Genomic DNA, 15,178 nt, shown 5'->3' on the forward strand with positions numbered 1-15,178 from the left:
TGCTATTAATTAGATTCTGACATTTGTTCAACCTGCTAGGCCAAGATAATTCCTCTGCTTGCCAGCAGGAGGATCAAAGGCTTTCCCAAACAATAGGCTCATCTGACTGTGATTAGGCATTTTCCGTGCAGCAGAAAGGGCTAGGGGCAACATCATGAAGAAGTCCAGACCTTCACATGGTAGGGGCTTCCCCTTTAAAGTTTTGGAGGGAAATGACCAGGCAATTATGGCAGCTAAGTGCTTGATTTGAGGTTCTCTGAGAGGTTTTTCATCAGACTTCATGTTGCCTTCTTAGAATGTCCCAAAATGCTGTGCAGAAGATTTGGGACAGGGTTAGAGTGATGATGTGTTATCCTAGGTATGGGCAAAGGTGGCTACCTTCTGGAACATTCTAACCCCATTTAAAAACATATAAACGGGGGAAGGAGAGAGGGAAGATGGGGTTTGTTGGATCCTAAAGAAGACCAGACCTGAGTCAGATTGGATAACAAAGATTTACCCGAGGACCCCAAGTGAGCCGTTCTCCATAACGACCGTCAGAAATTGAATTTTAATACACTGTCCTATCTCAAACCTGAAAATGTAGAGACTAATCGTTGATACTATGATGTTGGACTGTAACAACTAGCCTTGAGAAAGCCATGGCTCTACCTGCCACATAGGGCGAAACACGTGTCGGCTGCTCATTTTCACTCACATTTTTACTTTATGAAAAATCCCAAATTAGTGAAATGGACATAACAAGGTGTTGAATAAAAGAATTTTTCTCACTCAAACCAACCTGGATTACTGTGTTGAATCCAAGCAAGGAATTATCCCTTTAATAAGAATATTACTCTGGAAAAGAGGAACACCTGCTCCTACAATTGTTTATTCAAGGCTGTTAAGGTCCAGAGCCTTGAGCAAAGTTCCTCCACTTACGTTAGGGATTCATATCCAGTATCAGGATCTCTGGGCAGTTCACACTTCCTTTAATTGCAGCTAGTAATGCAGTTTTAAACTGACATTTCAGCATGGCAAAATACACCTTTTGCCAGGACTTATAAGTTTAGTCACCCCAAATATAGGCCCTAAAGGATCATAGGGCAGAGTGTCTGGTAGTTTTACATCTCCTGGTAGTAAAAAACGTATAAAGTTGTTTTTTCCTGCTGTAGAGCTATCTCTCCCATAGACCAAAGCTGGGTCACCTTATTACACCTAATAAGTGCTAACTTCAAATTGGCAGTCAATAGAGGAGTGATGTTTACCCATAAATGAAATGTACTTTAAAATCCTTTTTAAAGGTAAAGTCTAATTTTAGATTACAGTTTTGAAAATGCCACTTTTAGAAAATTGCCCTTTTCCTAACCAACGTTCCTTGGGCACTTCTATGGGTTTCTAGCTGCCTACGTTTGTTAAATGTTCCCCCATCTAGAATGTGCATTGGTCCCAGACAGTGAACAATGGAACCTTGGTGAGCTGGGAGAGGGTCTTTCATGCAGGATGGCTTTGGAGGAGCTGTACCCTACCCTGAAACCACTTCTATTAACCGTGACCACAGTGCACATAAACGAAACTAATGTCAAGGCCCCTTGCCTTTTTCACCCTAGACAGTTTGGAGCCAAACTCAGGAGAAGAGGAAGAACTGACAAAAGCAGGTTTTGGTGGTTAGCAAAGGATTTCCCCACACAAAGGTTCTCACCAGGTATAAATAAGGGATCTTCAGAACCCCTCGTCAGAACACTCTTGGAACTGTGGAAAATTCAGAAGGACTCTACTGCTACCAGATGGACTGCCTGGCTTCTGAATGAACAGCCTTGCCGTCTAAAGAAGGAAAATCCTGTATGAGCTACAGGGACATAACAAGCTTCCAGAGACCTCTTTGTAATATCCCAGCTGGCGAGCATAAACTGGACTTGTCTGGACCTATGTGAGGCCTGCTGCTGGCTTCTTCTGGAGTGAGTCATGATCCCGAAGAGATGCCCCAAATGTCATGAACCCTTGATTGGCCATATGGAGAGCTCCTCTTGCAGAAAAGAGGGAAAATCCTGAAGTTTGAACTTTAATAGGCTGCAAATGAACCAGTTTGCCCTCAAACTCTGCTTCCCTGATGACCAACACGAAGCTCTGGTGACATCAGCTATTTGCACGACTGGCACCACCAGATCTGCACTTGGCGCTACAGTAATGACAGCCCACAGCGACCACCAACATGAAGCTACTGGGACGAGCAGCTCTTCATGCACCTACAATGACCATCTGCGACGCTCAACCTTCCCTTCACACTGTAACCCTTTTCCTAGCGGCGATTGGAACTCTTTGCGCCAGGACTTGAGAAGGTAACTTCTCAGCAGGACTGACCTGGTCCCTTCATTCAGCCTGCACTCCATTATAGTCGGCCTGAATTTATAGCTTTTTTCTGGTCAAGCGTGAACAGATAACGCACTTTACTGGCACCAGTATTAGGATGCCCCCCACCCCCATGTCCTGAAGAAGACCCTCAAGCGGAGGTTACATGTCACCCTCTATGCAAAAGACGGGTTGAAACGTCGATGCATCCCCCTCAGCAAGGGCCTGTACCACCAGTTGTCCCCCACAATCGGATGTTGCATCTAAGCACTCCCTAATAATGCAAATATATGCTGAATAAATGTCGTGGACAGGCTTTATAATACTGGTTTCTTCATAGACCAGCATCTTTCAGAAATAAGGAAGTGAAAAGTTTAAACCTTCTGATCTTCACTCCTTCTTTCCCTAGCATGAGCACCACCTTCCCCTTTCCTTTGAGCAACCTTTCGTTACTTTTGTGTGGTAATATCTTTACTTGTTGACTCATGTAATTACTCAACTTGGAGAAATATATATAAATAATGAATTTTCTCAACTAAAAGACTTGTGGGTTTAGTTTGTATAGCCTGAGGAATTGTCTTTCAGGGTGTACATTCACAGCTGTACTGTATAAATTACCAGTGGTTGACCCTTCTGGCAACCCTCATATCAATAATTTTCCTAAATTAATTGTTCTTTTTCAGCCGGTCAAGGACCAACTTTGTCATATTACATTGTATCCAGGTCCTGTGACGCTTATCGGGTTACCCCATTATTTTGTAATGGTTACAAGAGACAAGCGCTTGAAGTCACTCTGGTGGTCCTGGGTACATGTTGCAGGTCCAGTCCTTCTCACCCAGGGAGGAGGGCAGCATGTCAGCACAACAGAGCAACAGTCTTTCAGTGAAGCAGTCCAGCAGAGTGGCGTCCATGTTTTATCCCATAAGCAGGGTAGCCCATCAAGGTATTGATTAGTCTACCCTAGCTTTTGGCTGAAGATGGGTCGTGTTGGACTTGGCCCTCTCTGCAGGGTCATCCCCAAACTTTTTGCCTTCCCAATCCTGGTCTCTAAACCCATTTTTGTTGGCCTATGGAACTCTGAACAATTTACCACTGCTAACTAGTCCTAAAGTGCTTGTGCTCTCTCCTTATAATATGGTAGAATTGGCTTATGCCCAATTGTCATATTAAATTTGCTTGCAAGCCCCTAGTAAAGTGTCCTGGCCTGTAAATTAAATGTTACGAGTGGACCTGCCGCACTGATTGTGCTACCCACCCAAATAGCACTTTAAAGATGTCTCAGGACTGCCATTGCAGCCTTTGTGCGTGCAGTTCCAAACTGCCCTTACAACCTGGGAAGTTAAAGCTTTTGCCAGGCACAAACCTTCCTTTTTAATACATGTTTGCCACCCCTAGGGTAGGCCCTGGGCAGGGTGCAATATATTCAGAAAGATTTACATGTCCTGGTAGTGAAAAACTCTTAAAGACAGTACAAGCACTTTAGCGCTGATAGGCTGTGGTAAAGTGCACAGAGTCCTAAAGGCCAACAAAAACAGGTTCAGAAAACAGGCGTGTGAAGAAAAAAGGGAGGGCAAATCCAAAAAACACCTTGCAAAATATCACAAGATATTCGTGAATAGCAAGGAAACCTTAACATGACATGTGCCCATGACACATGACATTTAGGGGTGGGCGGAATTTGCGGAATTAACCTTCGCAAATTATCGCGAGAATGTTTAAAATTATCGCAAACAAGCAGAAATATCGCGAAGATGCGGAAGTTTTTTTCCGGCATGTTCGCGCGATTTTCTGCATGGTTGCGGGTCGCCAACTTACCCATGTGGCTGCTTGCGGGCGCGGCCATCTTGTTTTGAGTTGTTCTCGCGGTGCATGATCGCGAGAAGAAAGACGTGATCGCGCGACGCATGACGTCACTGCGGGCGCGAACTGTCGCGAGACAGCGCAAATGGCTAAAAACAATACAACATCTCATGGAGAACGCGACCGGATCAAGAAAACTTGTCGGCGAACGCAGGGATTCAGGTAAGGCGATCGCGCGCGCGCGAGAATGTATCATTTTACAGCGCGAGCAAGAAACAAATTATCGCCAAGCTGCGGAAACCGGAATTTTTGACATTTTCGCGCTCTCCGCGGAACGCAAAAATGTCAAATTATCGCAATTTCCGCGAACGGAACGAAATTTTTGCCCAGGCCTAATGACATTATACAAATATGGCCATCATCTTGGTGTGTTGTATATGTGCATGAAGTGAGGATCACGGACATGATATCCAGTCCAATGCGTACACCTTGTATTATTTTTATCTAATGTATGCTATTGGGAATAAACACAATTATTCTCATTGTGATCTCAACACAAAAGTCTCCACTTGTACCCCAGCCTACCAAACCTTAAACAAAGTGCAATGTGAGAAACATGTCTAAATACGAATAGAAAAGCTGATGTCTATACTCTCACTAATAAACATATATAAACCCAAACTGATCCCTCTATGTGGCTATATTTATTAGATCCCTATAATGAGGCGTGGGAGAATTTAAAATGACGTTGGCATAATTTGCACAATTTCTGGAAATTTGTGTTACTATTGTATGTGAAATTCCGACATTATACCACTCGCGTAATTATGCACCGTCGAGCAATTTTCATTAGTTTGCAGAAGAGATGTGCTGCAAACGTACACGCACAACGGCTGCTTTTCGTGTTGCTCGTGTTAAATGCATCCGAGCACCAAACATGAATGCAAGGATGCATCAGCGCAAACTTACATATTTGCATTTTGACTAATTATCCACTTTGCCCGCTATTCGATGAACAACTTTCCAACCCTAAAGATGACTGAAAACCGAAATAAGCTACAAACAGACAAAATGCTGTCATAATTCCACGACGGCACTTGGCAAGGATTTCCTCACTGCATCTGAACGAAAACTTCCACGGCCAATGGCACCATAAACGCTTGTGGCTAAAGTGGCGTCACCAATGACATCACTCTTCCAGGTGCTGACAGGCAAGCCACCATCCCATACATTGCTATATATACTGCAGTGAGATTCAAGGACTAGGGCGTCAATCCTCCACTTCCGTGTTCCCTTCAATCCCTATTCCACACAAAAATCTTCCCAGGTAAATTGTAATTACTTGGGATTACTCTATATTGATGAAGCAGAATCCACCTCCAAAAGTGAGGAGGCAAAAACGTAACTCCAAAAGCTATGTGTTTCCCTTAGAGCTTTCTTTCCGGACTAAAGAAAATTACTCCCCAACACTCTACAGCTGGTCAGGTGACCATTTCAGATCTTCTGGCACTGTGGGGCCCAGTGCACATTCTGCTGTTGCTTTGGGCGCATGCGCTTGAATGGGTGATATTTACAATTGCCTGAAGGATGCGCAGGCATCGCCAATCCGCAGATCCCGTTTGCTCTTAGCAGTCAAACTTGGTGTTTTTTCTCAGTACATTTGAAATGAGCTCATACACTTCCTGTGCCGCCTCTGCACATATAACACACGAGTTACAGTGAGCAGTGTCACATAATGGAGGGCTAACACGTACATGGGCTGGTGTGGAGGTGCCGGATTTTGCAGGTGAGTCATCGTCACCTATTTGTTCTGAGAAAGGAATGTGCTATGTAGGGATGATGCTGCCACATTATGACTTAATAGGAATGCACGTCTTTTATTCGCGCTACAGCATAGATCAGAGCATACTGTCGCATTCTGGGCTAAATCCATTTTAAACGTGAATCAGTTTTGTTACCGTAAATAGTTCAAAATGTTGTCATCTCGCTTAGTCACAGTTTCCGACGATTGCGATACATTTACATGAGCTTGGATAAAAAGAAAACATGGCTTACATAAACACGTATATACATATATGGTTTGAAAGGTTTTTTTTTTTTTATTTTTTTTTTTTTTTTTTATTTATTTCAATATAGTTTTTATTGCTTTTTTACAACATATAACATGTGATAGTCATCGCTTTGTCGTTACAGGGCAGCCCGAGCTAGCTGTGTTAGGTGTAGGTTGATGTATGCTTGACTGCCCCCTTTCCACTGTCACCATAAGGGAAAAGTAGAGAGAGTGGAAGGGGGAAGATAGGAATTAAGGGGCATATCATCAACGGCCAGCGATAATTATCGCTGGCCGCTCTTAGCGTTAAAATGTTTAACGCCGGCTATCGCAGATAATTATCGCCATGCTAGCCCTGTATTAACAACACTCAGCGCAATGGCGATAATTATCCTAGCAATAGCGATGCTTTCCATCAAACATCGCTGGTTTTCCAGCGATGTTCCATGGAAAACTGAGATACCCTTGATAATAGGGGCCTGTGGTCTTAGCCACACAATCCACCCCCCATGTTAAGTATGCCTTCGTCAGGAATTTAACAGACGTTAAATTCCTGCGTTAAGGCATACTTAGCGCGATTTAAATAATTGCTTCCCCGCATTGTAAATATCGCGAAGCTGCCTTCGTGATATTTACCCATGTTGTTTCCACAGACACGCCTACTTTGCATCTCATTAGCGATACAAAGTTAGGCGTGCTGGAAACGGGAGCAAAATCAGCAAAATACGCGATAGCGTGTCCTTGCTGATAAGGCGATAAAATTATCGTCGCTTTTCGGCCGAAAACGGCCGCAAAAGCGGCGATAATTTGTTATCGCCGCATTGTTAATATGCCCCAAAGGTAGAGAGAAAAAGAGATAACATACTAGAAGTTTACTATTTTCGTCGCTAGTGTGTTGACCCAGTCTGTTTAATGTATGCTTAACCATCACTGCAAAATAACCCGCTCTTGACAAAATTATGCACTTTTAAATTTCCTTGTGAGATCAAAACATAGTCATGCGTGATGGAGAATTTTACATTCTGGACTTTGGGAGACATTGTGCAATTGAGCAATTTGAAGTTTCAATTCTCCAGTTTGGTGCAAGACTTTCCTGAGTCATAATACTTATGTTAACACATCACACATGAACATTCTGCATTTTTAATGTGGTTGCAATGAAGAGTGCTATAAGAAAGAGGCTATTTGGAGCTCCCATTTGTATTCATAGGTGTGTATTTTATTTGTGCAATATAAATATATCCATATACCCTTCAACAGGATAATATACTTAAGGGACACTGTGCGAATTCAAGGGATCTATGTGCCGATTCAGAGACTGGTTTATAATTGCTTGTTAAGAGAAAGAGAAAATCCTCAGATTTGAGGACTAACTGTTAACTCCAGAGGAAAATACTCCAGGGAAATTTCCTCGTTCATTGGCTGCCTGTGCACAACAGGATTTTGTTTAAATCTCCACTCTTACTTTCAAAGCAACATCTAAAAAAGGCAGTAGCGGTCCGTGGAGGGAGTTCCGTGGGGCGGTGAGGCGGGGCGGGGGAGGAGCAGGGTGGGGAAATGTAAACACCGGAATATGGATGAACGGAGGTAAGTACACATTTAAATAAAACGAATTCCTTTGCGCGCGCTGCATCGCAAAATGTAACTAGAATGTGGAAAAGGGAGTCCCTTTCGCTCTGGGGCTAAGAGGAAAGGTGGGTGAATAGGGCTCTGTCCAGTCTCTATCAAGTACATTTATTTCCAGCAGCTGCATTTGCCTCTACAAATGCAGCTGCTGGAAATAATATGTGGGGAGGGGGCTACAGTCATCAACTTTGGAGGTGGAGGGGTTCCACTCATGCTGACTCCATGGACGTCATTTAGGGGTTTCCAGGAGTCTTGGCTGTGACCACTGGCTTGACCCTTGTGAACCCTGGGCTTGCCTGTGCGACCCGTGACCTCAGAGGTGGAAGAATCAGCGCAAGAAACAGAGTGGCACATTAAGCTGCAATGAGGTTACCCTTTATTCCTCAGAACCTGGGTATCATTTATTATATAAAGACAGTTGGTTCTGTTGGAGCAAAGAAAATGATGTCTCACAGTTGCTTAATGACTGCATAAATAAAGTATGAATCTCTTTCAAAGTAAAATTACAAAACACACATGGGTCAGTTTAATTACATACAATAGCAGAATCTTCTTTATCTTGTTCAGCCTTTGATGAAACAACGCTACCTCCTGAGCCTGAGTTGCCTTAAGCTCGCGGATTTCTGCCAAAATAGACTCTAGAAGAGGTTGAGACAGGTGTAGCTCACTCAATGCAAAAATAACAATTGATGGACAGAATGCAGAACAATGTCATACATTCACCCCAGTACAGAGATCTGGACCTAAATCCATTGTTTTTCTGCTCACAATGCCATTCCAGTTTGGTCCCAGCCATATGCAATTCAGTCATAACCCTGCGCCCAATGGGAACAGTCCAGCCCGAACTGCCAGGCCAGGTCCTCCCTGGACTGGAAACAAGCATCCTAGGACCGGTTTCGGGCTTTCAGCCCTCATCAGCCAGGATAGCTTGACTCCAGTGGCATGGAGAGCAAGGGACTTGAGTCTGGGCATACCCGTCCCACTCGGGGTTACAAATGTAAAAAGAACAATTGATGGAAAGAATGCAGAACAATGTCATACATTCACCCCACTACAGAGATCTGGGCCTAAAGCCATTGTTTTTTTGCTCACCATGCCATTCCAGTTTGGACCCAGCCATATGCAAATCAGTCTTGACTCTGCGCCCACTGGGCACACTCCAGCCCGAACTGCCAGGCCAGGTCAACCCTGAACTGGAAACAGGCGTCCTAGGACCGGTTTCGGGGTTTCACCCCTCATCAGCCAGGATAGCTTGACTTGACCTACGTCTGGGCATACCCGTCCCACTCGGGGTGACAAATGCAAAAAGAACAATTGATGGACAGAATACAGAACAATGTCATACATTCACTACAGTACAGAGATCTGGGCTTAAATCCATTGTTTGTTGCTCACAATGCCATTTCAGTTTGGACCCAGCCATATGCAAATCAATCTTGACGCTGCACCCAATGGGAACAGTCCAGCCCGAACTGTCAGGCCAGGTCCTCCCTGGACTGGAAACAAGCATCCTAGGACTGGTTTTGGGGTTTCACCCCTCATCAGCCAGGATAGCTTGACTCCAGTGGCATGGAAAGCACGTAACCCACGTCTGGGCATACCCATCCCACTCAGGCACAGGGTCAAGACTGATTTGCATATAGCCAGGTCTAAACTGGGGTGGCACGGAGAGCAAAAGAATGATGGATTTAACCCAGATCTCTTGACTGGGGGTGAATGTTTTGATTTGTTCTACATTCCGTCCATCAATTGTGTGTCTTTTGCTTTCTCACCCTAACTGCGCTGAATATGCCCAGGCATGGGTCCCGGGCTCACTGTGTCACTGGATTCAAGCTATACTAGCTGATGAGGGGAGAAACCCCCAAAATGGTCCTAGGATGCTCGTTTCTGGTCCAGAGAGGTCCTATTTTGGCAGTTCGGGCTGGACTGTTTCCATGAGGCACAGGGCCAAGACTGATTTGCATATGGCCAGGTCTAAACTGGGGTGGCATGGTGAGCAAAAGAGTGATGGATTTAAGCCAGATCTCTTGACTGGGGGTGAATATTTTGATTTGTTTTACATTCCGTCCATCAATTGTGTGTCTGTGGCTCACTCAATGAAATCAGGCTTTTAAGTCCAGTAGCCCGAGTAGTGTCACTATTGCACTGCAAAGGATGTTGCTCTCGCAACTCTTCCAGTTGTTCAGGGAGCTGTTTTCCTTAGCTCTTTGTGAGTTAGTCAATTGCAGAACTAATGGCTGATCCAAAATGTGGTTGGAGTTACGTGGAGGATCATTTGTTACAGGACGAATTGGAAATCGATCTCAGATAGCCCTACTTTCCTCTTCACATCCTGCCGCCACTACTGGTTGAATCCCTGGGAGAGATTTCAGGAGCTGCTAAATTTCAGCCCCGCCTTTCGAATACCTTGCAAATACTGGGTATTCCTTTATTTGTCCTTAATACAGTTTCCAAATTAGGAATAACCTGCAATGAGATTTCATGGTCCTCTCCTAGGCAGCTGCCCACTTTTTTACCATCCTTCACAGATCTAATATCTGGTGGACTAGCCATAAAGCTAGTAATCCCCTGCAGAGGTACCACAGTTCCTTCTTGTCTCAAATCAAAATCAGGAGAGGTACGTAATGATTCTTCGCTGGACACTACTAGCTGCCAAGGTAATTTTCACCATCATAGCAATCGACATACTTTCCATATGAGTCAAAGGTTTCTCCTTATGGAACACAGTGAGGCTTGCCTGACCAGTGTGTCTTTTGGCCTTTTGGAGCAAAGACATGGAGCCCATGGTTATAGCATTGTCTCCTCTATAATGTAACTGCTGCATGTTCAACCTTCACTGCATGTACTGATTTGCAGAGCCCAGTTGATACATCTATGCTGACATTTGGTACAATTCAGTGGTGTCATGTGTCTCAGTTAGGCCTGGTGGGAAACACTTCCATTTTACGTGCACACGTTTTTCCTAAGTTGCCTTCTCCTTCATGCAATGACTTTTGCATGTGTGGCAATGCAGGATTAGTTTCCATGACATTATATTTGCTTACAAATTCCACTTCGTAAGAACACTATCACGGCACCTTGAACATCTCGTACAAGGTCTGAACATAAATTGTGCAAATGTGATTGTTTGTTGTTCGTGTATATGACGACACAGCTATCTATAGATCATAAAAAATAGTGGCCTGACTAAGGTCTCCGCTTGGAACAAAGATGCTTTTTGCTATAAATAAATGCGCATTTCTGGGTTTAGGCAGAAGAGCACTTGCTGTCATTGCGAGGTCACTACACACTAAAAATTCAGCCCAGCTGCTTGCTGGTCCCTCTGCAAGGAGGGATGTCCAAACTGTGACCAAGATGGGGACCTATTTACTTTCCCTTCAGGTAACGGGGGTTGGATCGTCCAGTAGGGGATTCTTGGCAGAGCATATACAAAAACCCTAGACATCTAGGTTGGGGAATGCATAGCAAGAGTACGCTATCTAGATATTATTTTATATGCTCGCGTATATACATTGTTTAGCAAGATGGTGGAAATGTTCATTCTGTTCACTGTCTATTCAGTTCACTGTCCATATATTGCTAATTACTGTTATCTGCATCTGTCTATTGATGATTGCAACACATATATCCTATACAAGAATCGCAATGGTTCAATAAATATCGAAAATGCCCCTCTGTGTATTCCTTGTATATTTCTCTGAGAGAAAGAGAGCACAAGTGACTGAGCGAAAGGGTTCTAGATCTAACACCACGATTCCTGGGAGGATCAGGGTTGTCATGTTCCGTGGTTGCCAAAACCATTTGCTACCTATCTGGGTGTATGGTGGCATTGTGACCTTGCTGCCTATAGCATAACATATCCTGAGGGGGTGCAAGGAATTAGTTTGGCACCATCCAAACGCTTATGTTGCCCAACATACGCGCAGTTCCTACTGGAGAGTGGAACCTACACAACAGTAGTTTTGAATTGCTGAGGCATTGTATCTATCGACAGCATGACCGTAACGCTGAGCAAATATGCTATGTGTGGAGAAAGCCTTCCCAGTGACCATAAGCCGGGTAATTGAGAAAACCCTTACCCCAACTCCTAGCAGCAGAGCACTACACTTACCACTACGAGAAACCTGGTGGCTCCTCCACTTAGCTCTTGTTAAGTGGCAAGCTCAAGGTGATCCTTAACGTGAAGCAGAAAGCAGCATACATTCTGTGTTGACCCTGGCTCATGGGTTTGTATATGTGCAAAGAACTAGCTGGCTGTTTTGCAAGTAGCAGCCAGTTTGATCGTGCATGCTGACTCTTAACTTGCAGCAGCCACATGATATTAGGGAACCCCTTGGTGCCTCAGTCTGTTGTGACCTGGAAAAGGAGCCAACTTAGTAGTGGAAAGGTCCCTTGAGTGTGCTAGCAGTAGATCATTTGAGCTGCGCCCATTGCTGTGGTTAATTGCCTACAAATACTAGCTTGACTGCAAGAGGTAGAACTGGGGGTGTCAGACTGAGAAGACCGCTCTCTCATCTGCGTCAAGGATGTTAGTAACATTTACAGAAAGCTGCCTTCTCACAAATAAAATTGATGAAATGGAAAATGATGCCAGGAGATAAAGTCTACATCTTGTGGGGGTACCCGAAGGAGCAGAGAACTCAAATTAACAATTTATGGCATCATTGATTAAATCAAATACTGTTGATGATGCCCCGGTGGATCTTTCCATCAATAGGGCTCATCAGATCCCTGCTCAACGCCTTGTAAATTCAAACTTCCCTCCTGCTATCATTGTAAACTTTGCTGACTATTGCATAAAAGAACATATCTTTTCATCGGACACTCAAAAGAAAGCTTTTACGATAATTGTTAAAATGCAGATTTGCGTCTTCTCAGACATGTCCGTTGCAGTGGCAAGTAGGCGGAGAGACTTTGTAGGACTCTTTGGACAATTCAAAGCTGCTGGGGCACAGACCTCAATAGTGCAACAGTCAAAACTCAAGGTTTTGTTTGAAAGCCAATTCCATTTATGTATAAATCTAGAAGAGGCTCTTTTTTTCTCTTTTAGATGCTGTTAATTTTTCTCTTCTTGTATTTTGTTTTTGTTTTGTCTTTTTGTGTGATTGAAGGTAGTATGGGGTGTTCCATTCCTTTGGAGTGCAGCTTGGTGCAGCAACATGGCACCCAACAAAAGTCAGGATAACAGGGGGTATGGTGGGCAATTCCCCCTCTCAGGGTCACTAAGAGTGTGACTTGCACTTGCAGTGCTGGACTGTTGGGGTGGGTTAGGGGGGTCATAGGGGGTCGCAAGTTTGGGGAAAAAAGAGCAGATTCATCAGGGAAAGATTAGTACTAGACACATGGAAGGCAGAAGGGCTATATTAGCTTGTGTGGCCGGAGCAGTTTGTTTCAACTTCCTCATTGCTAGATTCAGCGGAGGAGATAAGGTGACAAATATTGCGGTTGTTTAATGATCTGCAATGTTTGGGTAATTTCATGCATGTCAATGGTGTTTTAAATAAGCAAAACTAGGTGGCCATACTGAATTGGTTGTCCTAGTTCAATCCTCAAATAATCTTTTTACCAGAAACCCATCTCAAAGATAATAGTCCCAAGCTCATTATACCAAAGAAATACTCATCTGCATATTTTGCATCAGCGGGGATAGCTATGTGTGTAGTGGCAATATATACGGCTATCTGTATAGACTTGGAGGTGGAAGAAGTGATAAGGGATAAGTAGGGGTGATGGATTTGTATGAAGGTGCGAGTAGAAGCTGCTTCCTTCAATCTAGTGAACAATTATGGCCTAATATTAGATGAAGTAAGTCCCCTGAGGAATCTGTACAATATAGCCGTGGGGGCTGAAGAGCCTATGATTGTTGGAGGCAACTTCAATGTTATTCAAGACTTGAAACTAGAGACATCTAACAAGACCAAAATGCAATTAAAACCCCAAACTGCCTCCATTCTTGCTTTAATTAAGCAGGATTTCAATCTGGATGATCCTTGGAGGTTGAATCATCCAGGTACGGCGCAATATGCACGTTTCTCTCGCCAATTTAATACTGCATCATGACAGACATACTGGCCAATGGTTTCTCAGATCAATCTATCATATGTATTCACTTGGAATTTGAAGAGTTAAATACTGTATGACCAACGTGACATCTTGACAAAACCCTTCAGGTACACCAGGTTTGGCTGTCAAGGATGCAGATATTTATCAGGGAGTTTTTTTTTATTGATCAAAAATCAGCCTCAGCCTTTTCTGTATGGGAGGCCTTCAAGGCAATGTTTCATGGCCAGGTGATCGTGTATAAGTCAAAACAGAATAAAGTGCGTAGAGCCCAAATACGGCAGCTCCAGTCGGCGGTTGATGTAGCTCAAGATGCCCTAGTCAGGAGGTAAATTGGACAAAAGTGCAAGGAGAAAAGAGCAGCTCACATTGGCTAAGCATAATATCAGAGACTTCACCCTTGAGGAAAGTAATAACTCAAGGACCTTTCAGCAAAAACAACATGGGGAAAGCCAGTTGAAAGGTTGGCTCCTAGCCTGGTAGACATGGATTAAACAGGACTCAATGTATTTAAAACATTGAAAATCCTGTCTCTAATACAGTTCAAACAGATGATAAATAAACTGCAAAAGTGTTTCTCCAACACTACCAGAATGTATATGAAAGAGCTCATGCAGTTTCTACACCAAGCCTTGCAGGGTTTATTAGCTTAATTAGGTTCCCACAATTGTCGACCGATCAAAAAGAAAATCTATTAGAGCGCATCTCTGAGCAAGAGGTGGCAGGAGCCCTGCAAAAAATGCCTAATGACAAGGCATGTGCCAGCGATGAAATACCGACTGCGGTGTATACGGTATTTTCAAAAGGACTGCTCACAATCCAGATGGAATTATTTAGTTTAATTAGAGAAGGGATGGTTATACCATCCACCTTCAAAGAGTTTGTGATAGTCAACTTCTTAAAAAAGACAAATTACCTCTGAACGCAGATCACCCTCTGACTATAAGCCGTTTGCAAAGGGATGGGCATCGCAAATCATTTCTACAGGGCAGACCCTGGTCCACAAAGACCAGAATGGCTTTCTGCCTAATAAATTGATGGCGGCGAATACATATTTCCTGATTCAGGAAATAGATTTTCTCTCCAACGGTCAAGAGGAAGCCACAATTGTGATGTTTGACGCCAAAAAGGCATATGATTTGGTCAATTTGGACACCTTGTTTTTCACTTTGGGCAGGTTTGGTCTCCAGAGTTAATTGTTAATTTTCAACCGAAACTATATGGGGGTGCAGAGGCATGAGGTATTATAAACGCAAAAGAAGTTGGATCTGTTATAATCAATAGCGGCACCTGCCAGGAGTGCCCCATGTCACC

Source organism: Triturus cristatus, chromosome 2_1, assembly GCF_964204655.1.
Source record: "Triturus cristatus chromosome 2_1, aTriCri1.1, whole genome shotgun sequence".
NCBI lineage: Eukaryota > Metazoa > Chordata > Amphibia > Caudata > Salamandridae > Triturus > Triturus cristatus.